At 34.0% G+C, this 26703-nt stretch overlaps 1 pseudogene; it reads right to left on the reverse strand.

Annotated features, from left to right (window-relative positions):
- Positions 1-13551: 13551 nt before the first annotated feature.
- On the reverse strand, positions 13552-15360 carry LOC148568723 (uncharacterized; annotated as a pseudogene).
- Positions 15361-26703: the final 11343 nt, after the last annotated feature.

A 26703-nucleotide genomic window follows, 5' to 3' on the forward strand; every position in this document is an offset into this window, starting at 1 on the left:
GCTCAGCTTTTGAGGAGGAAAGAACTTGGCTAAGAAAGCCGTGACCAGCTTGTCCCAATAGTTCAGGCTATCTCTGGGTTGAGAATCCAACCACACTCTAGCTCTGTCTCTTACAGCAAAAGGGAAAAGCATGAGCCTGTAGACTTCAGGATCTACTCCATTAGTCTTAACAGTATCACATATCTGCAAGAATTCAGTTAAGAACTGAAAAAGGATCTTCAGATGGAAGTCCATGAAACTTGCAGTTCTGCTGCATCAGAGAAACTAATTGAGGTTTCAGCTCAAAGTTGTTTGCTCCAATGGCAGGAATGGAGATACTTCTTCCATGTAAATTGGAATTTGGTGCAATAAAGTCACCAAGCATCCTCCTTGCATTATTATTATTTTCAGCTGCCATCTCCTCTTCCTGTTCGAAAATTTCTATAAGGTTGTCTCTGGATTGTTGTAATTTAGCTTCTCTTAGTTTTCTCCTCAGAGTCCTTTCAAGTTCTGGATCAGCTTCAACAAGAATGCCTTTTTCCTTGTTCCTGCTCATAAGAAAGAGAAGAGAACAAGAAAAGAAGAGGAATCTTCTATGTCACAGTAAAGAGGTTCCTTATTGTTAGTAGAAGAAGCAAAGGAATAGGGGTGAAGAAGAATGAAGAATCCAAACATAGGGGTAAGGATAGGAGCAGTGATGTGAGATGAAGAGAAGTATTAGTAGATGAATAAATAATTAGAAGGAGATGAGGGAGAAGGATTTTCGAAAATTAATTTTGAAAAAGGGTTAGTGATTTTCGAAAATAGTTTTTTTTTTTTGAAAAAGGTTAGTAGTTTTCGAAAATTAAAATAAAAAATTAAAATAATTAGTTAATTAAAAAGAAATTTTGAAAAAGAGGGAGATATTTTCGAAAATTAGAGAGAGAGAGAGAGTTAGTTAGGTGGTTTTGAAAAAGATAAGAAACAAACAAAAAGTTAGTTAGTTAGTTGAAACAAATTTTGAAAAGATAAGAAGTTAGGAAGTTAGAAAAGATATTTTGAAATCAAATTTTTGAAAAAGATAAGAATAGAAGATATTTTTGAAAAGATATGATTGAAAGTAGTTTTGAAAAAGATTTGATTTTTAAAATCACAATTAATGACTTGATTCACAAGAAATCACAAGATATGATTCTAGAACTTAAAGTTTGAATCTTTCTTAACAAGTAAGTAACAAACTTGAAATTTTTGAATCAAAACATTAATTGATGATGTTATTTTCGAAAACTATGTGATAAAGATAAGAAAAAGATTTTTCGAAAAATATTTTTAAAATTTTCGAAAATAACTAAGAAAAATGAAAAAGATTTTATTTTTGAAAAAGATTTTGAAAAAGATAAGATTTTTAAATTGAAAATTTGATTTGACTCATAAAAACAACTAGATTTTAAAATTTTTTTAAAAAGTCAAATCTAATTTTCGAAATTTTAAGAGAGAAAAAGGGGAAGATATTTTTTTTATTTTTGAATTTTTAATGATGAGAGAGAAAAACACTAAAAATGCTCAATGCATGGAAATTTTAGATCAAAACAATGAATGCATGCAAAAATGCTATGAATGTCAAGATGAACACCAAGAACACTATGAAGATCATGATGAACATCAAGAACATATTTTTGAAAAAAATTTTAATGCAAAGAAAACATGTAAGACACCAAACTTAGAAATCTTTCATGTTTAGACACTATGAATGCAAAAATGCACATGAAAAACAAGAAAAGATGCAAAACAAGAAAACATCAAGATCAAACAAGAAGACTTACCAAGAACAACTTGAAGATCATGAAGAACACTATGAATGCATGAATTTTCGAAAAAATGCAAGATGAACATGCAATTGACACCAAACTTATAACATGACATATGACTCAAACAAGAAACACAAAATGTTTTTGATTTTTTATGATTTTCTAATTTTTTGTGTTTTTATTTTATATTTTTCGAAAATTAGTGTGAAAAAGAAAAATAAGGATTCCAAAATTTTTAATATGAATTCCAGGAATCTTATGCTCTTTAATCTAAAGCTCCAATCAAAGGGTCAGGCATGGCTTAATAGCCAGCCAACCTTTAGTATATAACTCAGACATGACACGCCTAACATGCCCTATCCAGAAAAACTGGACATGGCTTTACAGCCAGCCATGCTTCAACATGCTTCATGAAACACTAGAATTCATTCTTAAAAATTCTGAAGAAAAATATATTTTTGAAAACATTTTTTTTTAATTTTTTTTCGAAAACAGATAAGAGATGTTTGAAAGATTTTTGAAAAATTTTTGAAAATAAAACAAAAAGAAAATTATCTAATCTGAGCAACAAGATGAACCGTCAGTTGTCCAAACTCGAACAATCCCCGGCAACGGCGCCAAAAACTTGGTGTTGTTGCCGGATCAAAATTTGGCACTGATGTTACCGGACCAAAAGCTTGCCGAAAACTCGAACAATCCCCGGCAACGGCGCCAAAAACTTGATGCACGAAATTGTGATCTCAGGCAACGGCGTCAAAAACTCTGTACGCACGTCTTAATAAATTGTTTTTCATTCACAACTTCGATACAACTAACCAGCAAGTGCACTGGGTCATCCAAGTAATAAACCTTACGTGAGTAAGGGTCGATCCCACGGAGATTGTTGGTATGAAGCAAGCTATGGTCACCTTGTAAATCTCAGTCAGGCGGATATCAAAAGGTTATGGAGTTTTCGAAATTAAATAATAAGTAAACATAAAATAAGGATAGAAACACTTATGTAATTCATTGGTGAGAATTTCAGATAAGCGTATAGAGATGCTTTCGTTCCTCTGAATCTCTGCTTTCCCGCTATCTTCATCCAATCAGTCTTACTCCTTTCCATGGCTGGCTTTATGTAAGGGCATCACCGTTGTCAATGGCTACATCCCATCCTCTTGTGAAAATGGTCCAAATGCTCTGTTACAGCACGGCTAATCATCTGAGGTTCTCGATCATACTGGAATAGGATTCACCCTCCTTTTGCGTCTGTCACTACGCCCAGCACTCGCGAGTTTGAAGCTCGTCACAGTCATTCAATCCCAGAATCCTACTCGGAATACCACAGACAAGGTTTAGACTTTCCGGATTCTCATGAATGCCGCCATCAATCTAGCTTACACCACGAAGATTCTGATTAAGAGATCTAAGAGATAATCATTCAATCGAAGGTAGAACGGAAGTGGTTGTTAGGCACGCGTTCATGGGGAATGATGATGATTGTCACGTTCATCACATTCAGGTTGAAGTGCGAATGAATATCTTAGAAGCGGAATAAGTTGAATTGAATAGAAAAACAGTAGTACTTTGCATTAATCTTTGAGGAACAGCAGAGCTCCACACCTTAATCTATGAAGTGTAGAAACTCTACCGTTAAAAATACATAAGTGAATAGAGGGTAAGCATGGCCGAGTGGCCAGCCTCCCATGGAGGTCTAGAGATCTAAAAATGATCAAAAGATGATCAAAAGATGTCTAATACAATAATAAAAAGTCCTATTTATAATAAACTAGCTACTAGGGTTTACAGAAGTAAGTAATTGATGCATAAATCCACTTCTGGGGCCCACTTGGTGTGTGCTTGGGCTGAGCTTGAAGTCTACACGTGGAGAGGTCATTCTTGGAGTTGAACGCCAGCTTTTGTGCCATTTTGGGCGTTGAACTCCACTTTGCAACTTGTTTCTGGCGCTGGACGCCAGAATTGGGCAGAGAGCTGGCGTTGAACGCCAGTTTGCATTGTCTAAACTTAAGAAAAGTATAGACTATTATATATTTCTGGAAAGCCCTGGATGTCTACTTTCCAACTCAATTGGAAGCGCACCATTTTGAGTTCTTTAGCTCCAGAAAATCCACTTTGAGTGCAGGAAGGTCAGAATCCAACAGCATCAGCAGTCCTTCTTCAACCTCTGAATCTGATTTTTGCTCAAGTCCCTCAATTTCAGCCAAAAAATACCTGAAATCACAGAAAAAAATACAAACTCATAGTAAAGTCCAGAAATCTGAATTTAACATAAAAACTAATGAAAACATCCCTAAAAGTAACTAGATTCTACTAAAAACACACTAAAAACAATGCCAAAAAGCGTATAAATTATCCGCTCATCAGTAATCTCCACAGTTCAAGACTGAAATCTAATCTAAAGTGATTGGCAATGCTACAGATTGCTAACAAGATTCTTAAACATTCTTCTAAATAACAAGTTTAAAAATTGATATAATATTAATATGTTAGAGTAGTCTTAAAATTGTACCTTCTTTCTTTGAAATAATTAAGATGTTTAAAAAGTTTAGCTTAATAAATCTTGTATCCATCAAGATTTTATGATTTTGATAAAGGAAAAAGGAGTTAATTAACGACTTTAATTTGCTATTTTTTATAGTCAATGATTCAATGTGTTCTTTACTTGTAGAAGTTTTTATAGGCAATAAATAACAAATAATTAATAGGAATTGAAGTGGTGCCTGTGGTCCTGCTTTTTTTTTTTTTTCAGTCATATGGTGCGTGTGGTCCTTATACAATCTCAAGATTTGTGAACCCTTCGTGAATTGTTTGAGTTTGTCCAAGATGCAGGCCAAATATCCATTTACACTTTCTAGCAAAGGTCGGTGGTCCTAAGATCATGCTTTGAACATTTTTTTTTAGCTTTTGGTTTAGGTTCTTTTGGTTTAGACCTCTCTTCAAAGTTGGGTTCCAAAGATTGCTTAGAGATATCCAAATACAATCTAAATATTGAACAAGAATTTTACATGTGGAAAGAAAAGGCAAAGGAGAAAGAAATGATCAATGAAGAGCAAAATGTTAAGTTGAATGATGCTGGCACAAGTTAAAAGATCAAAGACGTCAACTAAAAGCTCAACAGAAAAAAATTTGTTCTACTAAAAAGACACTCCATATTTTGTATAAAAAAGTTGAATCTCTCACTTTCTTTAACTTTGTCTGTTCTTGCGAAAGATGAGCTTGGGACAGGCTTTAGTGATGATGAGCATGATAACACGAGTGATTGATGTCTAGAGTATATGTTTTTTCTAATTTAGATTAAGGAATTTTTAGGTGAATTGGTTAGTACATTTTATTTTATTCATGATTTGTGACCTTTCTAAAGGCATTCTTTGTTTTAGTTTAATTTTTTTATATTTTAGTTTGATTACATTTATGGACAAAAATATTTTAATAATAAATATTTTTGTTAACTCTTTTATGGTAATTAACTTTTTCATGACTTTATTATGTGTTTATAATTTCAATGATGTAATATGAAAATTTTGTTTATTATAATGGTCTTAATATAGAAAGTAGACCGCATACACTCTATTTTCTAAAATATTTATATATTAAATAGCAAATTATTTTGTATGAAAATTGTTTGAAATATTATATTAAATTTGTGCGAAATAATATTTTGTTTTGTATGAGATTTGTTTTAAATACGTAAATTATATTAAAGTAAATTTTTCTAAAATTTAATCGAAAAGAAATATTTGATTTGTCTAAAATTTGTTCGAAAAAAATTTGTTATATCGACTAAATTTATTAGAAATTTGTCTGAAATGAAGTATCTTTTTTGTTTGAAATTTGTCTAAAATGAAATATTTTTACGTTTGAAATATGTCTGAAATACATTGTCTTTATATTGGCTAATTTATCTAAAATTCGTCTAAAATATATCATAATAGTTAGAAATCTAGTAGATAAATACCTATCCAAAATCTGTCTCAAAATTGTTTGAAAAAATTTTCGAACGAAATTTCAGACAAAATGTAAATTAGCAACAAGGGTTTTTGGGACAAAAAAAATTCGTCTCAATTTTGTCTCAAAATTCATCCAAAAAATACTGATTTAAAGTAGTGATTTTAGTTTTTTTTATATTTCCATTAATGATTATTTTAATATAGGATCAAATCAAAGTAACAAATGAATTTTGTGCAGAGTATATGAGAAGAACAAATCACAATCTCAACAAATTGCAACTACAAACTACTACTACCAGAGTGTATGTTAATGTTTAGAAATGCTTAATTTCTTATACTACAATCTCAAAAAGTTGCAACTACAAACTACTACTACGAGGTATAACATGTATGTACACAATTTATCTTAATGTTTGAAAAAAGATTAAGAGTGATTAGCGCTTGAAATTTAGAGATGCTTAGTTTCTTCAAGCTTAATAATATTTTAAAGCGATCCTATTCTACCTTAAAATTTATGATGTTTGTTGTATAAGTTCATATTTATAAAATATCAAAATTCATTTTTCTCCTACCTGTCTCTGTATACCGAATTATCTTGTCTTCTATGATACTTTTTATTAATGGATGCTTGGCACTTTGAAATTAGTAAATGTGGTTGGTTATCTTCTTTGTTTTGTTACATTCAGATTGACATTCAAGGAATAATTTAATCCAATAATTGTAGATGTATGGAAGATTTATAAATTGGTTTATTTCCTTTCATCTAACTCATGGTATAGTCTTCTTCCATATGAAATATGGGATGCGTTCAAGTGATAAGTCATCAGACGTTTTGTGGGCCAAGGCTGATTGGCCACAAGATGGGTAGGCAGGTTCAGAATCTACTCCTACTCCTACATGTGTTTTGCCTTGTGTTGATCTTGGAAACAAAGGTTCACACCTTGGGCTCGATGGAGTAACTGTTGGTGTAGGTTCTTCAGTTTGGCCTAGCAATGACTTTACTAGTGGTGGAGCATTATGAGTTAATGGATTTGCTGGTATCGGTACCTTTAGATTAGGTTAGGAAATTCAACAAGATTTTGGAGATGTTGATCCACCTGCAACTATGGAGAACGTAAGTACAAAGGCTTTGTCTAGTCATTTGATGAGACCTTTCTTCTTCGTTGGCTCAAGCAATACACACTTTTATTTGTGGGAGGTTAGAAATTATTATCTTGTTAATTGTTATACATATATGATAGATATATCTGTATGCACATGTATTTGTATAGAATCAAGTGTAGTGATAGCTTTCTCTCTTCTATCATATGGTATCTTATTGGCATGTTACAATTCCAGCATCATGTATATATATTCAAACAATTCTTCTATCACTCGAAAGGAAGCTGTAATGTGAGACAACAGTTTGTAGGATTATGCCAGTAGATTCTTTCGAAAATAGGCCCCCTCTTTTAATTATTTTATTTGAAAACTGAAGATAAGAATTAAACTTATTCTCATTCTATTTAGATTCTTCTAAGTATTGTTGTAACATTTGAAAGATAGCAATGCGTGTTAATGGCTACAAGTGGGATTGACACTTGCTAATATCAAGATTTAATGTTTGCTTAAAAAAAGTGACATTCTATATAAATTTAATTAATAATAATATGTAAAAATTTTAATTATTTCAATTTATTAAGTTTGGACAGAGATGGACAACCACTTTGCGTCAATGTTATTTGAAAGTATTTTTGTGCATTTTCAATTAAGCCAATAATTGCATTCTTACTTGATGCAAAGCTTCTAAATTCAGAGAAGGTTTACACTTGTATTTATCATGATGAATGGATCTTCTTGTATTTTGTAATCTTGAAAGCGCATTGAATGTTATGGTTTTGATTATCTATTACTGATTGGTTGATGAACATATGATTTTTGTTATGATTGGTGAGTTGGGTCTCATAAATCGACAATAGTTGAGGTGGAATAGGCTTTTCTCCTCCTCACCTGCTAAATAAAACTATGCTAGTGCTATATCAATTTAATTTGTTACATTGCGGATAAACATAAGTTTGGATGGTTTATCATGGTTGTTATTTTAACAATATTCCATATGTTATGGTTTATTAATTAAGTAGAGACTTTCCCCGTCACTACAAAAGGTAGCATAAGTACTACAGCTTCTTTTTGAGGCAAGCTTGGCTCAGGCAATACCAAACGAGATTGGGAAAAGGAAAAAGTAAGTCCTAGTAATTACAAGATGAACATGCTGTCAATGGTTCACTTCATTATGAGAATACATTATAAAGGCCCTTGAGCTTTAGAATGAATCTGAGTCTTCTTCTGTACAAACAAAAAGAAATAAACAGGATTAAGGCTTCAAGAAATCAGTCACTGCTAAATGTCTTTGTATGTCAGTGGTGATACATGACTAAGTTTGAATTAGTTTCAACTTTTTTTTTCCTTTTCTCTTTAATAGTTTTGTTTCTAATTGATGTTTCCTTCATTCTTCCAAAAAATAGTTAGTAGGAATTTTTGAAATAATTTCTAATTTTTGGTATGTTCAAAAGGACAATGAAAAGGGTGCCACTCGAAAAGTGTCCAAAGACAAGTCAGCCTTCAATGTGGTTCCCAGGCAAGAGGATCAATCCGCTGCTTCGACTAGTTTCCTACATTGGTAAGATTCCGGAGTAATTGGCTGCAATGTTCTTTATTTATTCTTTTTTATCATGTTTTCAAATTATACTTTGGTGGTAGGAATCGGATCAAGAGAGTGAGATTTTATCGGCAAAAGAGTTAGAAAGTAGATCTTTTGGAGCGAGTAACAGAGGAATGTGATATTTTTATGATGAAGATTTGATGTATTAAGAGCTACATGTTAAGACATTTATAATTAAAAAAAGGGTTAAGTATTTTTTTTGTCCTTAAGGTTTGAGGTCAAAATCAAAATCGTCCTCGACTTTTTTTTTGTTATTAAAATCATCCTCAACGTTACAAAACGTTATAAAATCGTTCTTTTTTACTTTAATTTTATTTTTTTACCAAATTAACCTTAATAATTAATATAAATAATAAAAATAACATTAAAAAGTAAAAACAACCCCCCACCTACACCCCACTCCCATATCCCTTCCCTTCTCTCCCCATCCCCTTCCTCATACCTCCCCCCAACTTAGAAGAACCTAAGCTTCCTTGAAAGCCATGGCAAACACGACTTCAGCCGCAGCAGCCATGCTACTATCAAGATCAACCTCATCATCGTCCAAAGAAACCCTAGCAACTTCAGCAGGATACTTCTCTTCATCAATGCCCTACACATCAATGGCGACGCTATCAGCTTCCGCGCTATTTCCCACCATCACTCTCGACCTCACACAACCACCACAATGCACTCCAACTTCACCATATGATCCCTCCTCCCGGTGTTACCTTCCCTCTCCCATTGCATGCAGTCACTCCTCCACATCAGCTTATAGCAGGGCACCCGTTCTTAATATATATGGATGATTCTGCTTTGTAGCTTAATATATATGCAGTTACTTCTCCTTTGTAGCTTCATATGGACCATCAAGATGATATACATAATATATATGGATGATTCTGCTTGGATTTATCCATGTTAAACAAACAAACCAGGACCACAAATCTTCACAAGAAAACAATAACATCAAAAAAGGAAATACATCACATTGATAAAAGAAAAAAATAACAGCAGAATCAATACATGATTATGTGATGACCAATTCAATCCCAAAGCTGCAATGACCACTAAAACCACAAACCAGCATCATCTTATGACTTAAATAGAGGGAAAACTTAAAAACCTAATTCCTCATAAACCAAATTATATCAGTGTCATCTTCTACAGGCACATAGTAAATATTTATTTAATTACTATCCAAGATAGTTTCTTAAAGGTGTTTGATTTGAATTACAAGTAATCGATACAAGAAATTACGAAATATGAATTACAACTAAAACCTAAATCCGAGAATTCTGAACTTCCATCATCATCATCATCAATGTAAGCATCATCGTCATCATAGATCTCAATGTCATCGTCCTCCTCATTATTTACATTAGGAACCTGGAGGTCAGCTACTTGAAGTTGTATCATATCAACAACTCCTGATGTAGATGCTAATGATGGTGGAAACTCAGTTTCTGAAATGATCCTAGCATGTGGAGGTTCATTGATGATTTGCATCATCTACCTCTTTCTCTTATCTAAAAGGACCATAGAAATAGTGAAATCTCATTCAATTAATACAATTTAATGAACTAAATGATGAATTTTATGGTACATTACTTTGAAATGAGTTTTGTTTGAATTTCAGGTGAAAAGAGCAACAAAAGAAGAAGGAAACAAGAAAGAAGAGCTGGGCGTGTGAGCTGGGCGTGGCATGCCAGCAATTGGGCGTGGCACGCCAGTTAACAATTCCAGAAGAGAACCTATGGAGCTTTACTATGGGCGTGACACGCCAAGGCCAGGCGTGGCACGCCAACTATAAATTCCAGAGAAGCATTCTTGGAGCTTTACTATGGGCGTGACACGCCAAGGCCAGGTATGGCACGCCAAATATACATTCCAGAGAGCATTCTTGAAGACCCACAAGAGGCGTGGCACCCCAGGCTGGGCGTGGCACGCCAACCCCACCATCTACAAGGGGCGTGGCATGCCAGATCAAAGGCGTGGCACGCCCGTTCAAGTAAGCAGAGGGGAGTGAAATGTTCAACACAATGGGTGCGCCACTTGATGTTTGGGGTGTGGTACGCCAACCTTGTTCATATTCTGGGTGTGCCACTTGAGTTCGAGGCGTGGCACGCCAAGCTTAAAGAGGCTCAACACCATAAAGGGTGTGCCACTTGAGATCGAAGGCATGACACGCCTGTTCATTGGTCCAGAGAGGAAGAATGCAGCCACAACAAGGGTGTGCCACTTAAAATCGAAGGCATGACACGCTAGCACAAGCCTCCAAACAAGAAGATCAATGGGTGTGTCACTTTGGATTTTAGGCATGGCACGCCAAGGCACAATGATAATGGGCGTGCCACTTGAACACTGGGCGTGGCTCGCCAGTCTACTAAACCAGAAGGGCTTACTCATGCTTTATCAAGGGTGTGGCATGCCAGACCTGGGCGTGGCACGCCAGCACAACTTTCCAGAGAAGAGGATGAAGAGTTTATTGGGGCGTGGCATGCCAGACTTGGGCGTGGCATGCCAGTTCAATTTACCAGAGAAGGAAAATGAAGAACTTGACATGGACGTGGCATGCCAGGTATATTTTCCAGGGAGGAGGAAGAGAGAAGCCACAATGGGCATGCCACTTGAGCTCAAAGGCGTGGCACGCCAGGCTAGTTGAACAAAGGAGGTGTGCCACTTGGAAGCCAGGCGTGACACGCCGCTCACACGCCAGGCACATGGTTCATTTTAATGAGTTTTCCTTTTCTTTTCAAATGTAATTTTCTTTTCTTTTTTGTAATTTTTATTTTCTAGTGATAGGAGTAGTATAAATACCCCCTAAGAGTACTGAAAAGGGGGTTGGATTGGTTGGTTAGTTTTACTTTTACACTTCACTTCATCTTCTTCCATCTTTTGTACTTTTCTCTAAGCTATGAGTAACTAAACTCCCTCTCATTGGGAGAGGGAGCTCTGTTGTACTTGATGGATTAGTGATAGTGAATTTCTTCTTCTCTTCATCTCTTTTTGATTTTCTAGAAGGAATTTCGTTCTTCATGCTTAGTGTTCAATCATATTGGAAAAGAGGTTGAATGCAAAATGGGTTTCATGGGAACCTTAGAAAAGAAAACATGAAACCATGCTTGAAATCCCTTCTCACACCTGGGTAGATATGGGTTTTGGAATTTGGATATGGTGACATAAAATCTACCCACTATTTGGATCTATGAGGATGTGTGGTAAAATCAGGGACCAAACTTATCTCTCTTCATGAGCAATTAGACCAAGGAATTGGCTGATTATCAAGATTTGAGAGATTGAATCACCAAGGAATTGGGGTTCAATCAATTATGATTGCCAAGAGGTCAATGAGTTGCATGATTGAAGAAGAGATTATCTAGATCTAATCCAAAGAGAGCAACATCTCCTAATCCCAATGAATTTCCCCTATTCTTATCTTCCCCATTCTTTATAGCTTTCTTTAATTTCTGACATTACCCATTCCCCATTTACAATTCAATCATTTATGTTCCAACACTTTACATTGTTTTCATTTACTTTTTTGTACTTTATTTCTTTCCTTTACTTTTAAGTCATTTACAATTCTGCTATTTAGAATTCTGCACTTATCAATCTCTATTGATTAGCTTGACTAAAATCACCTATTAACTAAAGTTGCTCAATCAATCAATCTCTGTGGGATTTGACCTCACTCATAGTGAGTTATTACTTGACGATAATTTGGTGCGCTTGTCGAAGAACAGATTCATTATATATTGATATAGTGAGCAATATCCGGTCATCATTCATCATTCTGATACACCTCAGTTTTAGACTCATTTTATGCCTCTTCCATTATTTTTCGCAGTTTACATTTAATCACAACCTTCCAATTAGACTTACAGCCCTGTGGATATGGCATGTAATACACTTGTCTAGCTTTTTGTGCAAGGATGAATGGATCGTAACTCCCATATCTCCTAGTAGGTAATACTTCAGTTATTTTGTAGTCTTTGTGTCTACGTGTTCCTCGAGGCCTGGTAGGGTCATACCACTCACAGTAAAACAAGTTGACTCTCAAACTAACAAGACTTGGATATTCAACAATCAAAATCTCTTTAAGAGTACCATACTAGTTAGATGCATCATTCTCTCCATCACCTTTAACATATATACCTGTATTATCTATCTTCTTTCCATATGCATGCTCAGGAGTATGAAGTCTATACCGTTGACCTTGAACATACCAACACTCGTTGCCCTAGTTTTTGGACCAAATGCTAAACTCGATAGATGAGGACAAGTTATGCCATTACCGAAATTTTTAACCTGATTTTGTCAAACAAAATATAGTATTTAAAAAAACAAGATTTACTTTGACATATTTTAGTATAGTCAACAAAATGTAATAACTTACATGTTCATGGAACCATGATGGAAAGTTGGATAAAGAATTATTGCTCCCATGGATTTGCTCGTATTGACTTCTAAATTTATTGAATTTAGGACAATTCAACAAGATATGTAAGTGAGCGGCTTTCATTTCCATACTAGTCAACCACTTGTCTTTGTTGGCTCCCCCAGGAACACTCGGTTGATCAAAAATAGAAAGGGTAGGCTCAGATGAACTTTCACCACCATCATCATTCCGATTCAGCCTTGTTCTCTTAGGCATTATGTGTGGCTCAAAGTAATAAGAACAATAACTTGATGTCTCTTTAGCCAGGTATGCTTGACAAATTGAACCCTCTACTCTAGCCCGATTCTTCATCGATCTCTTATACGTGCCTATTTCATGCTCAAATAGATACATCCACCTCTACTGAGCTGGTCCACAAACACGTGCCTCATATGCCAAGTGAATTGGTAGATGCTCTATTACGTCAAAAAAAGCAGGAGGAAAAATTCTTTCTAACTTGCACAAAATAATAGGAATATTAGCTTCCATTTGTACAAGATCGCTAACTCGAAGAGTAGATGAACAAAGGTCCCTAAAATATTGACTTATTTTGGTCAACGGTTTCTACACGTAGTCCAGCAACTCTTTGAAGGCTAACAGAAGCAAACACTCCATAAATACATGACAATCATGAGTTTTCATCCCAAACAATTTTTCTCCCCTGACATCGACACACCTTTGTAAATTTGAAACATATCCATCTGGCATTTTCAACTCTTATACCCATTTACAAATATTTTTTCGTTGTTGGAGTGTCAAGACATAGTTGCCCTTAGGCTTTGCCCAATGACCTTCACGTACTTGCACCAAATTCAAATCCGGTCGCCTACAAAGTATAGCCATGTCTAACCTTGCCTTTTCATTCTTCTCAATATGCATTAAATCCAAACAATGACGAACCAAATGATCTTTCCAATATGGGAGATCCCAAATATACCCCTTTTGGTCCAATTGTGTTCCACCCCATATCCGCTCAATCGCACTTATCCTGCTATGTCAACTATTTTAGGATCTAACTCTTTTCCAGACCTATTCGCCGCTAAGCCTAATAGGAGGTTATTCATCCTCCTCAACATTCTTCTTAAAACCAACTTTATTATGCCTATAAGGATGACCTTTAGGTAAATATCTCCTATGACAGTCAAACCACGAATTCTTTCTGCCATAATCTAACCAAAAGGCCTTGGTATCCTCCATGCATATTGGACACGCTAATCTTCCCCCCGTGCTCCAACCAGACAAAATTCCATAAGCAGAAAAATCGTTAATGGTCCATATTAATGCAGACTTTAACTGAAAATTCCTTTTGCTATGAATGTCATATGTTAGGACGCCTTCATCCCACAACTCTTTAAATTCATCTATCAATGGTTGAAGATAAACATCAATTTTTGCTTTGGAATTTTCTTTTCCAGGTATGATGCACGTTAGGAATAAGAAAGGATCTTTCATACACATATGAGGTGGAAAGTTATAAAGGGTGACTATAACAGGCCAGCAAGAGTACGGTGTGCTAAAATGAACATTAGGAGAAAACCCATCAGAACAAAGTCCAAGTCTAACATTACACGGTTCGCTTGCAAAATGAAGATGCTTGGTATCAAAATGTTTCCATGCTTCACCATGAGAAGGATGTGTCATCACGTCGTCGTTTCTGCAATTTTGGTGATGCCACAACATATGACGGGCAGTACTCATTGATGTATTCAACCTTTGTAGTCTTGGAATCAATGGCAAATAATGCATTCTTTTATATGGAACCTCTTTATTTTTACCCTTCCTAGGCTTAAATATCTGCTCCCCACAAAATTTACATTGTCTAAGATCTTTGTCCTCTTTGTAATATATCATACAACCATTGACACAACAATCTATCTTAACCTCCTTAAACCTAAGCTGGGAAACAATTTTCTTAGCTTCATAGTAATTAGCAGAAATTTCATTTGGAGTTGTTTGCATTTCTCTAAACAAAGTTGCCCACTGGTCAAAAGATCCCTGGGATTGGTTTTCCTCTGATTTTATACTCAGCATCCTACTAGCAAGTGACAATCGTGAATGGATACAATTTTCCCACAAAGGTTTACTAACTGAATCTAAGAGGTTATAAAATCTCTTAGCATCTCGATTTGGTTCCTCCACTGCTGGTTGCAAAGCATCAACAACCATCTCATGATAACGATCAAAACTTTCTTTCCATGTAACACCACCTAATGCAAAGCTACTTTCAATGTCTTCATCTATCCTAATCTGATTCTCTGTGGTTATCTCGTCTCCATGCTCTATCCAAACTCAATAATTAGGTTTAAATCCAGGAGTATATAGATCAATCTTAATGTCGATCAACTGTTTAAATCTCCCACATTGACATCTGGCACATGGACACCTAACTAAACCTCCTCTGAGAAATTCATGAGTTCTAGTACAGACATTCACAAATTTATTTACCCCTTTAACAAAACTGGGTTTAAGACCTCGCCTTTGGTCATACGTTCTATCATACATCCAACTTCAGTTCTAGTTTTCCATTATTAATGATTTTAATTTCCTACATATCAAATGGATAATATTCAATTTTTAAATTTTTTTTGTTCAACGACAAACCACAACAAATAAAGTCTTATCATAAATATAATTTATACTTTCACCATGAATAGTTCACCCAAACAAACATAGATAAGTAAGTATAGATAAGCATGCATAATAATTTAATAGAGATAATAAAGACAAACATAAATTAAACTCAATAGTTTAACAGAGATAAATAAATAAATAAGTAGAAGGTTAAACCTTGAATAGCTTCTTTGGGAGTCTTAAACTCTACCAATACTTGAGATAGTGTAAATGGATGCCACTGCAACTTTGATAATACTTGTGACTATGTCAACCCTACCAAAAAAATATATATAGGCACATCAACACTAAAAATAATACATAAAAATCTTATCATGAAAACCTTGTAGTTTGCATAAGATATTTTATTTTTTATAATTTATTTTTAATTATTAATATTAAATTTATAATTTTAAAAATAAAAATATAAAATTAATTTCTTAAACTCAATAGAAAAATAGCTAAAAAATACAATAGTATCTATTGAATCACTAGTATATACTAAAATCAATCAATAATATAAAATATATATTAAAAAAACTTCTCTTTCATTTATGGGTTTCAGTTCCTTGCACACATCAAACAAATTTTATTGACTAGAAGTAATACAAGCACAACCTCAATTAGTAACTATGAATTAAGGTAACGAAACATAAGATGTTAATAAATTAGTAACTATGAATTATCTAATTTACAATTTTTCTGTAAAGGAAATGTTTAAGCGAACTTTTTGATTGATTCAGCACCATGTTATACATCTCAACAAGAGACTTACATTTGATCCATCAGCTCTTGCTCAGACAAAGCCCCTGCTTTGTCGATCTTGTTACTAAGAACCAACAGGGAAATACCATTTAAAGAATGCTTAGCATACTAGTGTACATAGATAATCTACAAGAATTTCTACAATGAATAGGAGAATAAAAAAAAGAGAGAGATCATATAGATCTCAATTTAAGTATCAATCTTTCTTTTTTTTCTATTATTCCTATCAATTGTCAATATAATATAAAAAATGATTCCTCAAGAGACGAAGACAAAAATTACAATGTTTGTGGTTGGAACTTGAAAGCATGCATGTATTTACAGAGATATTAAGAACAATTAAATCTTATTGAGCTCAAAGCTTAACAGACAGCATGAAATCAAATTATGAGGAGAACAAACAAAACAAGAACAAATAATACCAGTTTGTAATATTTTTTGGCCTAAACATTCTTGCTGGTGGTACATCAAAGAAAAACTAAAGCTGGAGAATATATTTTTATTTTGGAATCATAATTCTGAAAAAGCCAAATTGAATAACAGCAAATATACGCACACATTTATATATATATATATAAATCAAAGAAAAAAAATACAAAAAGGGGCTGGCACAATTTATCAAGTCTTGTTAATAATGAGAAAGACAAATAAAAATTATATAGGAGATTAATGCATTTTACTTTTTAATTGTTAAATGTCAAAGGAGTTGTACTATAGAGAGCCAAATTTAAATTGATGAGTTGTTAGCTTCAGTTAGGACCACATCACCTCATTCAGCTTTTGAAAACTTAATTAATTTTTTCAATCAAATCATTTAACTAATTAACAGAATCATATTCTCAAACCAATACACTAGATGCTAAAACAATTTCTACCACAACCATAAAACAAAGAGAAGAAGACAGAATTGGGCGATTATTGGTCCTTTGGAAGCATTGGCATCCCCACTCAGCCATAAATCAGCCGTAAATCAAGTCACTTGTATAAGAAAGTAGTAGTCTTATGTTCAAATCTATAATCAAACTTAATTTATAAGTTATATAAGCAAATATGATTCATGTTTATAAACAAATTTCATAAATAATATAACCAAAGTGCAAAAAATCCAAGTATCTGCAGAGAATGTTTTATTTTTTTTTAACGCTAACTATAAATTATAATCAGGCAATAACCAATTTTTACCAGCAAGAATAGTAAATTACTATATCATTTTCAGGCAATAACTAATTCACCTTTTTGTCTTTTCCACACAAGTCAACAAAGCAAAGCCTTATGCTGATAGAAGTTACACAAACAGCTTCCACTCACTTTCCTATTTTCACACACAGACACTTTTAGTGTTTGCTAATAATCTTGTATTAACAGAACATTGCTTGAATTGAAGCAGCATTGCATCAATCCTGTATTTAAATTTGTCAAAAAGATAACTTTAAAATTATAATTATATTATTAATAATAGATATCTATGTATTATTGATTTGTATGAAAATATATGATGTAAAAATTTTAAAATCACCTATTTAAAGTAATAGAATAGATGATATATGACAGAAAGATATAGAAATTGGATAATAATAATATATTTGTCATATTTATATTGAGCTTGAAAATATGAATGATAGTTTAATCTGATTATTAGATATTAATATATAAAATTTAGAATGGTTAATGCCTTTAATAATAGTTAATATATTATCTTTACAATTAATAATTTTAGTTAATAATTTTTAAATTATATTTTAATTAAATTTATAAAAACAAATAAGTATATGAATTTGTTGTTATATAAAGGAGAAATTAACTATCTTATATGTATTCTAATTGAAAAGAGTAATGACACATAACCAATAAAATTTATTATTTTTTTAATACTTTGCTTACACTTTTTTTTTACTACTTGGTTTACACTTTAAACACTAAATATTAATTTTGTTATAAAATTTTAATAGTATAAGAAAATATCGATTCAAAGTATTAATTCCTAACATTTCTCTAAAATTAAGCACAAAGGGGCATTGTTTTATATATAATCGTAATACATTAAGGCTACCTTTTCATTGAATTTTTTTAATAAAAAATTATATAATATAATTTTTATTATTATTTAATTATTAAATTTAAATTTTGACTTATAATTTAATTTGTTACATATTTTTATTTTAATCACGAGTTATTATTTACTGAATATTTTATGAATAATATATTTTTAACATATCTGAAAAGTCATTTTTATTCACAATGACATAGAAGTGAACAAAAGAAAAAGATATTTTTCAAATTCTTCACTTTCCATATTCCTTTCTCAGTTTTTCTATTTTCTATCTCTCCTTTATTTCCTTCTTTATTTGCTGTAAAACTGGAAAAAAAATAAGTATTTCCTCAAACTTATAATCTAATGAGAATTACTCAAACACCTCATAAATGAATTCCAACTATTAATCACATATATTAATAATGTATTCTTAGAAAATTACACACATTTCTTCATTAGCCTAATTATTCCAATAAAAAAAGTAGCAGTTGACATGTATAGTTACCTAACACAGTCATTGATACAACAACACAATCAACACTTTTTTTCTACTCAAACATATATGCTTAAGTAATACAAATCAACATTCAAACACATGCTAACATCTTTGTGCACACAAAAACAAAAAATAAATAATAAATGAAATGTAATGCCTTAAAGCATAAATCAATAAAATCATATAAACCATCGACTACTTCAGTTGCCAATGGCTCATACCTAGTGAATAACTATTTTCTTTTAGTTCTTTGAATCAATAATGTAACACCCTAATATTCAAATCCTTATGCTCGAGTCATAAGTCAATGATATTACGATGGTACGACTCTCAGGTGGATTTTTAATAAATAAATATAGGTAATTTCGAAAGGAGTATTAATCGAGAAGCCTGAAAAGAGTAGAAATAAAATCGGGAAGACGTATCTCTCACGTTTCGACAACAAAAGATAAACCGTGAAGCCGAAAACGATATACGGACAAGGCGTAGAGGAGATTAAGAGATAGATAACAGATAGATATATATAACATAAGTAAATAGCTACTAGTCACGACCCGCGAAGTTTAGGTCGGCTAGAGTACATTATGAAATTAGTTGACAACAGTATATCCTAATCTCTCCCGAAGGAAACATGAGAGCCTCTATAGGCAAATTCAAAGAGTTCAATACATAATATAAACTTTCCAAAACAAAGGTGGAGAGATTCTAATCAAAACACAAAGTAGAGGAAATAAAGATCTTCGCTGTCTCTCAGACGACCCACAACTCACTTCTGAGCACCTGGACCTGTATCTGAAAAACAAGAGATATATACGGAATGAGAACCCCGGGCCCATGGGTTCCCAGTACGGTAAAAGTGCCAAATAAATTCAATGTACTGCAACAAAAACTCACTAAGCATCCTAAACTTCTTCACCAATTATTCATCCTAGGTTCTCGCTAATCCATGAATAGGCAACTGTCATAAGGGAGCGCTAAATTCAATTCATGTTTCACATGTTTCCCAACTCGCTGACTCTTCCACGAATCAGACTCAGAATCATAAGCAAAACCATCACCAGTTGTTCTACCTCAGCAGTTCTATATCAATACATCATCATGCAATCGCATCATCAATTCATCCCATCAAGAACAGCCCTCACACCCATCGACACCAGCATGAGGGGCCTCTCAGTTGTACAAACACAAGCAATACAGGCAAGTAATACACAAACATGATACAAGTAGAACAAGTAGCATATAGTCAGGTAACATGGCATATATGATGTAGAAATCCAAGACAAATGGCAAACCCAAACAATTCAAACATATGCAAATGATGAATGCCTGCCCTATGGCTGATGATATCATCTGTCGGTTATATAGCCAACCCGACATGTCCTGGTAGCTAACCATTGGAAAGAAACACCCCTTGCGGAGCAAGTAGGTTTGAGCTACAACCCCCTTGCTACTGCCCGCTCAACCCAGAGCCAGTGAAATAATCACTACTGCGGCTACTACCCAGGTGGGTGTCTAAAAGCTCAACCTGGAGCGAGTAGATTCACCACTACTGCCGCTACTACCCAGGCGTCGCAATCTCTGACCTGGAGCAAGTGCGACGAACCACAACCCTTGCTATTATCCAGGTATCTCAAGCATTGGCCCGGAGCAAGTGGGACGAACCACAACCCTTGCTATTGCCCAGGCATCTCAAACATATATTCATTCAATCTCAATTCATATTATCAAAATTCATTGTTACCAAATCTCAAACATTAACTTGGAGCAAGTGGGACGAACCACAACCCTTGCTACTACCCAAGTATCACAAATAAACATTTATTCATAATCACCCTTCATTATTATCAATCCTCAGACAATGACCCGGAGCAAGCGGGACGAACCACGACCCTTGCTACTACCCAGGTATCACAAATACACATTTATTCAAAACCCCACGATTAAACTCGTTTATCATAATCCTCCTTTCCCGTCTCATACCCGGAGCAAGTGGACAACGCCACTGCCTACTACCCGGGGTCGCACATCACATTTCAATATTTTTTCATTATTATCCATTTAACATATTCATTCATTAATCATATATGCATTTATACTCAGTCATAAACAATAATGGCTTTGCCGTAACCCGGCAATAACTCAGCCATCCGGCTCATGGTCCAATCAAGAACGGGCTATTTATCAATAAATATAGCCCTCCGGCTCATGGCATACACGGTACTTCCACCGTCATCCTCCATATCTCATATAATCATCTTTGATCATCATTGATCATAACTTTTCCCCTTGCTTCACTCGCAAGTTACCACATCCCCTAGCTCATTGCTAGGCATATCAGAATGATTTAATACATAAGAGGTGAGATCGGAGGCTTAGAAGTATGAGATTTGGCTTTTAAAACTCAAAAATCAACTTTGGCATGAAAACAGGACCACGCGTACGCGCACTCCACGCGCACGCGTGGATGGCCACAAAACTCATCGACGAGCAAGCGTCATACGCGCGGACGCGCGGGTTGAAAAATAGCCAAACGACGCGCAAGCGTCAGCCACGCGTATGCGTGGGTGCTCTTGCGCCCCAGGCACAAAACTGGCACAACTCTGGCATAACTCTCGGGAAAATAGCTGGGCATTTGGTGCAGCGCATCGACGCGCCCGCGTACACCACGCGCACGCGTGGATAGTGCCTTCTTGAAGAACGACGCGTACGCGCTAAGTGCGCCTACGCGAGGAGGGTCATTCTGCTAAAAATTTTCTAAGTTAAAAGCTGCAGAATTTACAGATTCAACCCCCAATCTTCCGACGGACATAACTTTCTCATTTTAAATCATTTTTCACCCGTTCTTCAAACGGCATGGACATCCCGGATCCAATTTCATTTCTAAACAGATTTGGCACAAAACAGAGATCTGTAGTCCAAGTTATGTCCCGTCAAAGTATGCCCAAAAACCATGTTTTCATACAAAACCACTAGGTGCCATTTTCAAAACAAGCCATTTTCAACTCTTTTCAAAATCAACCAAAACATGCCAATTTCAACACTTTTTTAAATCAATCAAAATGTACCAAAATCCACATCAAGCCATCCTCAACTCACACATTGACACTTTACCAAAAGTTTCCAAAACCACATCTAACCATTTTAACACTTCTCGATCAAATGGCTAAAGGACAAACACAATATCATGTCATACATCCTTCCTCATCCCAATTTCCAATAATACCATTTCCAATCAACCATCATTATACATAATCAATATCATACTCACTATCACGTGATTTCACCCACAAATCAACCTTAATCATTTCCCAAGCATATATCACAACATACATATCTCTAATGCATCATCATACCATCAAGGCATCAATAATCATAATCACATATATGATCACATAATATATCTCAACCAAACCAAACATACCTCGTCTACATAATTTCACCCAAAATTACCAAATTCCACACTTCAACTTCTCAAACCTTATTATTCAATAACCAACCTAATCATTCATATATTCATTATCTGAAATTCATCCAATCACTTGTGCCATCATACAATGCACACATCGACTTACCTTTCTTACCTCTTTCCAGCCTCCGGCCCAAAATTCACGGCCTCCGGCCTAATTTTCACAATTTAAATGCATAAATCACAAATCAATACTCATTACCCAGTACATCAAATTCTCAATACACCAAGCATACAAGGTCACACAATTCTCAACCCAATCATTAATTCACATTACATACCAACTATGCATATTAGCACCAACCATTTACACAATCCAAACTTAATCCTAGGGGCATCTAGCCTAGGAATTCTCATCACAACACACGGTACTTAAATGAAACTTAAACCGTACCTCTTGTAGCCAAACCAATTGAGCCTCTTCTTTAGAATTCTTCACCAACCTTAGCTCCAAGCCTTACCAAAGCTCCTCAAGCAATACCAATCTCCCAATTGTGCACCAACATCACCAAATACACTAACATAACCAATGTCACATACATACATCAACCTAGGGCTCATAAAAATGACAAATCACAAGGGTTTGAGCACTTCTTACCTCAGGCCATATGAAGTAGGGATAGAACCCACTTAGAATCCATGTTGGAGTATCCCTAAACACCCAAAATCACAAGATTTCAACACTAACTACCCAAAAACGTGTAACAGTGGGGAATTTAGAAAACTGGGCAGAGATGAATGAAATACTTACCACCAAACTTAGATAAAATTGTAGAGGATGAGAAGAGCAACGCGTGGTCGCAAACGGCTCGTCAATCGGAGCTCCGTAGCTCAAGTTATGGTGGTTTGAAGATCAAAGAGAGTTAGGTTTTCTCTCTTCTCTTCTCTCTTCTCAAATCAGCGCCCCAACCCTTCTTTTTAGGGTAAAATGAGCTGAAATGCTCACAACTAATGTTTATATATGTTGGGTCTTGGGCCCACTTAGGCCCGGTTCACTTATTTTTTCCCATTGGCCCAATTTTGGGCCAAAACCTTTATGATTAGCACTCTAAATCGCACTTTAAATATTTCTACCTTCCCTAATTATAATTCCTCATTTCTTAATCTTATTTACCCATAATCAATTTCCTCAGTTGTAGTACCAGACAGATCTCAGCCGGTACTGCCGGTCAAAATTCCACTGCGCACTTTTACGCAGAAAACTATATTTTCCGACTCGGAAAAATTCACTGAATCCAAATATCGTATTTAAATTATCAAATTCCAATTGCCAAATCTTCCAACCATATTCGCTCCTATTTAACTTATTATTTACTAAATTTCGGTTAGACCGGGTATTACAAATAATTTTGCTGATTTTTTCTTCTATAGCTTTTATAAACTGATAGCATCTTTGAAATTTTTTCGAAAAAAAATTCCCTCATCCTCTGCTAATCCATCAAATTATTCTTGATGGGAACCATTTAGGGGGACTATCTATGATATCACATGAGCAACATAGGTTAAGAACAATAATTTTCCTTAACTCTTTGACAATAGTAATTGAATATGAGCTTGTTTGATCTAAGAGCTTCTGAATTTTTGGGCCATGATATTTTTAGTAATACCTACAAATATTAAGAAATTATCACAGATTAAGAAGGCAAATAGGTGCACCAAAAGAAAAAAAAGAATTACTTATGAGATTTTTATACTGCTAACTCACCAAATGAAACTCGTGCCATAATTTCAAAGCCAAAGCCTCTTAAAAAAGACTATATGAAATAATGTGAAATTAAGGCAGCTTTTTAACAATAACAAAAAAAAAGAGAGAAAGAAAAAAGAGAGTGGTGAGGGAACCAAAGCTTCTGCCTCATCAATTCCAATCTTGTTTCATGAACTTTTTGCTTCTTTAGCTCTGCATATTCAATAGAAGATATAGAACTCTATCACAAAATATATTACTCTAGCAAAAAAGATACACAGTTCATTGATGTTGCAGCATAGAAGAAAATTACCCATTAACTCTAGCACAAAAAATACAAAGTTAATTGATCTTGAAACATAGAAGAAAACTACCAATTAAATTTTGGACAATTATGTTAACGTAATTCTAATCAGACTCTTATAAGAAAACATAAAGAAGCAAATTTCGGCATCTGTTTTTTTTACACATTTGTCAGTCCTCTCCTTCAGCTTTACCTGCTGTTTTTCTACAAAGAATTAGAGACTTGAAATTTTAGTTGCAGGTGAATCACCACCCCAAATCCTCCATGTTTAAGAAATGACATAAGACATGAAAAAAAATAAAAAGATCAGCAATATATTTAACAAACAAAAATACGGTAAGCTATCCAGTAACAAAATATTAGGAACAATTTTTAATTGTAGGTCAATCACAATGCCAGACGTTCAATGTATAACCCATAGGCTTAAACACACTCCACAACGATTTTAGAGCTCCACTGGCAGCATCTTTAGCTTCTGCATCATGCCCAACCCTATGAAAAGAAGGATTAAAAGAATACATCTATTAATACCAAAACCAAAACTCTTTTACTCTGATTCAATCATAGTTTCAAGGAATACATCAATACGCATGGTTGGGGATTGGGATAAGCATTATCTCATTTCTAATTTCATGTTCATTAAAATGGGGCTCTCATTAACCACCATTCCCAATGGTTCCCATAGATGGCGGAACAATCTCAACTGAGTAATCATGCTCGATCCCAATTTTTATGGAACAAAGTGAAAGAATGGGTTGCAGGGGTCAAAGAGCCACTGAAGATTTCATACTTATTACAAACTATAAGTCTACAACTCATTTTTCATCCAAATTCACAATTCATAGGAAGAATATCACAATTTCTTATCTATCACACTGCTCATGAGCTAATAATATGACAAAAGTGGAGAAGAATATTTATCCTGAGAAACCAAAATTCCATTGTCCCCTCATAATTAGATCAAAGTAAGATATGTAACATTTGAAGAAATAAGACTTTTGCTAGTCTTTTACGAGTCTTTTATTATTAGCAAAACATAATCATCCATGTTTATCAAGCACACAATTATATTTGGCATAGTATCTCAATATGCCGCTCAAAGAAAACTTCTTTAATACAATATCATAAAATTATTTGGCATCCAACAGTGTTTTCTTTTGTCAAATTTTTTCAATTTTAATTTCAAAATTGCATAGATGCATAGAACTACAATAGGACTTAATTAAACTACATTGCAGTAATATGATTAATCAGAACATCATAAATACTTTACTTACAATATACTCATTTAAAAATATTTTTTAAAACAAATCATTAAAGGACCTCAAGAAACACCAATATTGTTGCCTATTGGAATGCTCTACTTACAATTATAAATATGCAAAAATGGAATAAATCAAGCTGCTTCGGTTTAAATTCAAACATGCATTTAGCCATTAACTTGTTAGTTACAAAACTTCTATTTTATTTTTAGTTGTCATTTTCATACATAACCAATTAACCACAATAAAGTACCAACTTGAACACTGCAAAATGGACAATTAAGAACACATTTAAACATCAACTATGTATATATCTTGAGACAAATTAAACTAACTTTTCTATCATCACTTTCACTGCAATTTAAAATGGACAACTTTAAAAAATGAAACACAAAAGAATTGAAAATCGACGAAGTGAGTTTGTACGTACTCTATCAACTAAACTAAATAAATAACTATCATCAATAAAGTTGATTTGCAATTGGTGCCAATTATTGATATGAATCAGAAAGAACTTGTACATGTATTTTGTCCGATGATTAGGCAATTTTTGAGCTAAATATTTGGTTTCTTGAGTATTTTGTGACAATGTAAATTATGTGTGACAAATTGCCATTCATTATTTTGTTTAGTGTTTGTTAATGCAGGATTTCTAACAATAGAAACCAAAGAACTAAATAACACTAATATGTGCAACCACAATAACAGTAATGAAATTAAAGGAGGATTAGGTTGTTATACACAGATCAGTATCACTAATCAAATATTCAAAGAGTAATAAAAAGAAAAGAGAAGCAAGGTAATGAAGGAAACTATAAAGGGTTGGCAAAGAATGAAGAGGTTATTATTACGGCCATCAACAGTTAAAATGGTTTACTATCTAATAAACCAAAGAGTATGCCTAATAAAATTCCACGAAGTATTAAGCATTATTCATTTAGACAGTAATACGGCATTATATGTTAACAATCTGGTACCTTTAATATTCTTTGCCTTTTGAGCTGATAACCCAGTACTGTAAGCATAAAGGGTGTCATCAAGATCTGCAAACATCAAAAGAAATATATATATAAAAAATACTTTATGAAATAAGAATTTATAAAAGTAGAGCACTAGATCACTAACTTTCTACTATAAGACCACTTTCACTCCAACTTGCAGGATCAGACACCACAATAAGCAGTACCTTTCAACAACATAATCTATTTCTCTGCTCTTCAACAATATTGGAAGTAACTCAACAACAGGAT

This window comes from Arachis ipaensis, chromosome B4, assembly GCF_059453495.1.
Source record: "Arachis ipaensis isolate K30076 ecotype BB chromosome B4, ASM5945349v1, whole genome shotgun sequence".
NCBI classification, from domain to species: Eukaryota; Viridiplantae; Streptophyta; class Magnoliopsida; order Fabales; family Fabaceae; genus Arachis; species Arachis ipaensis.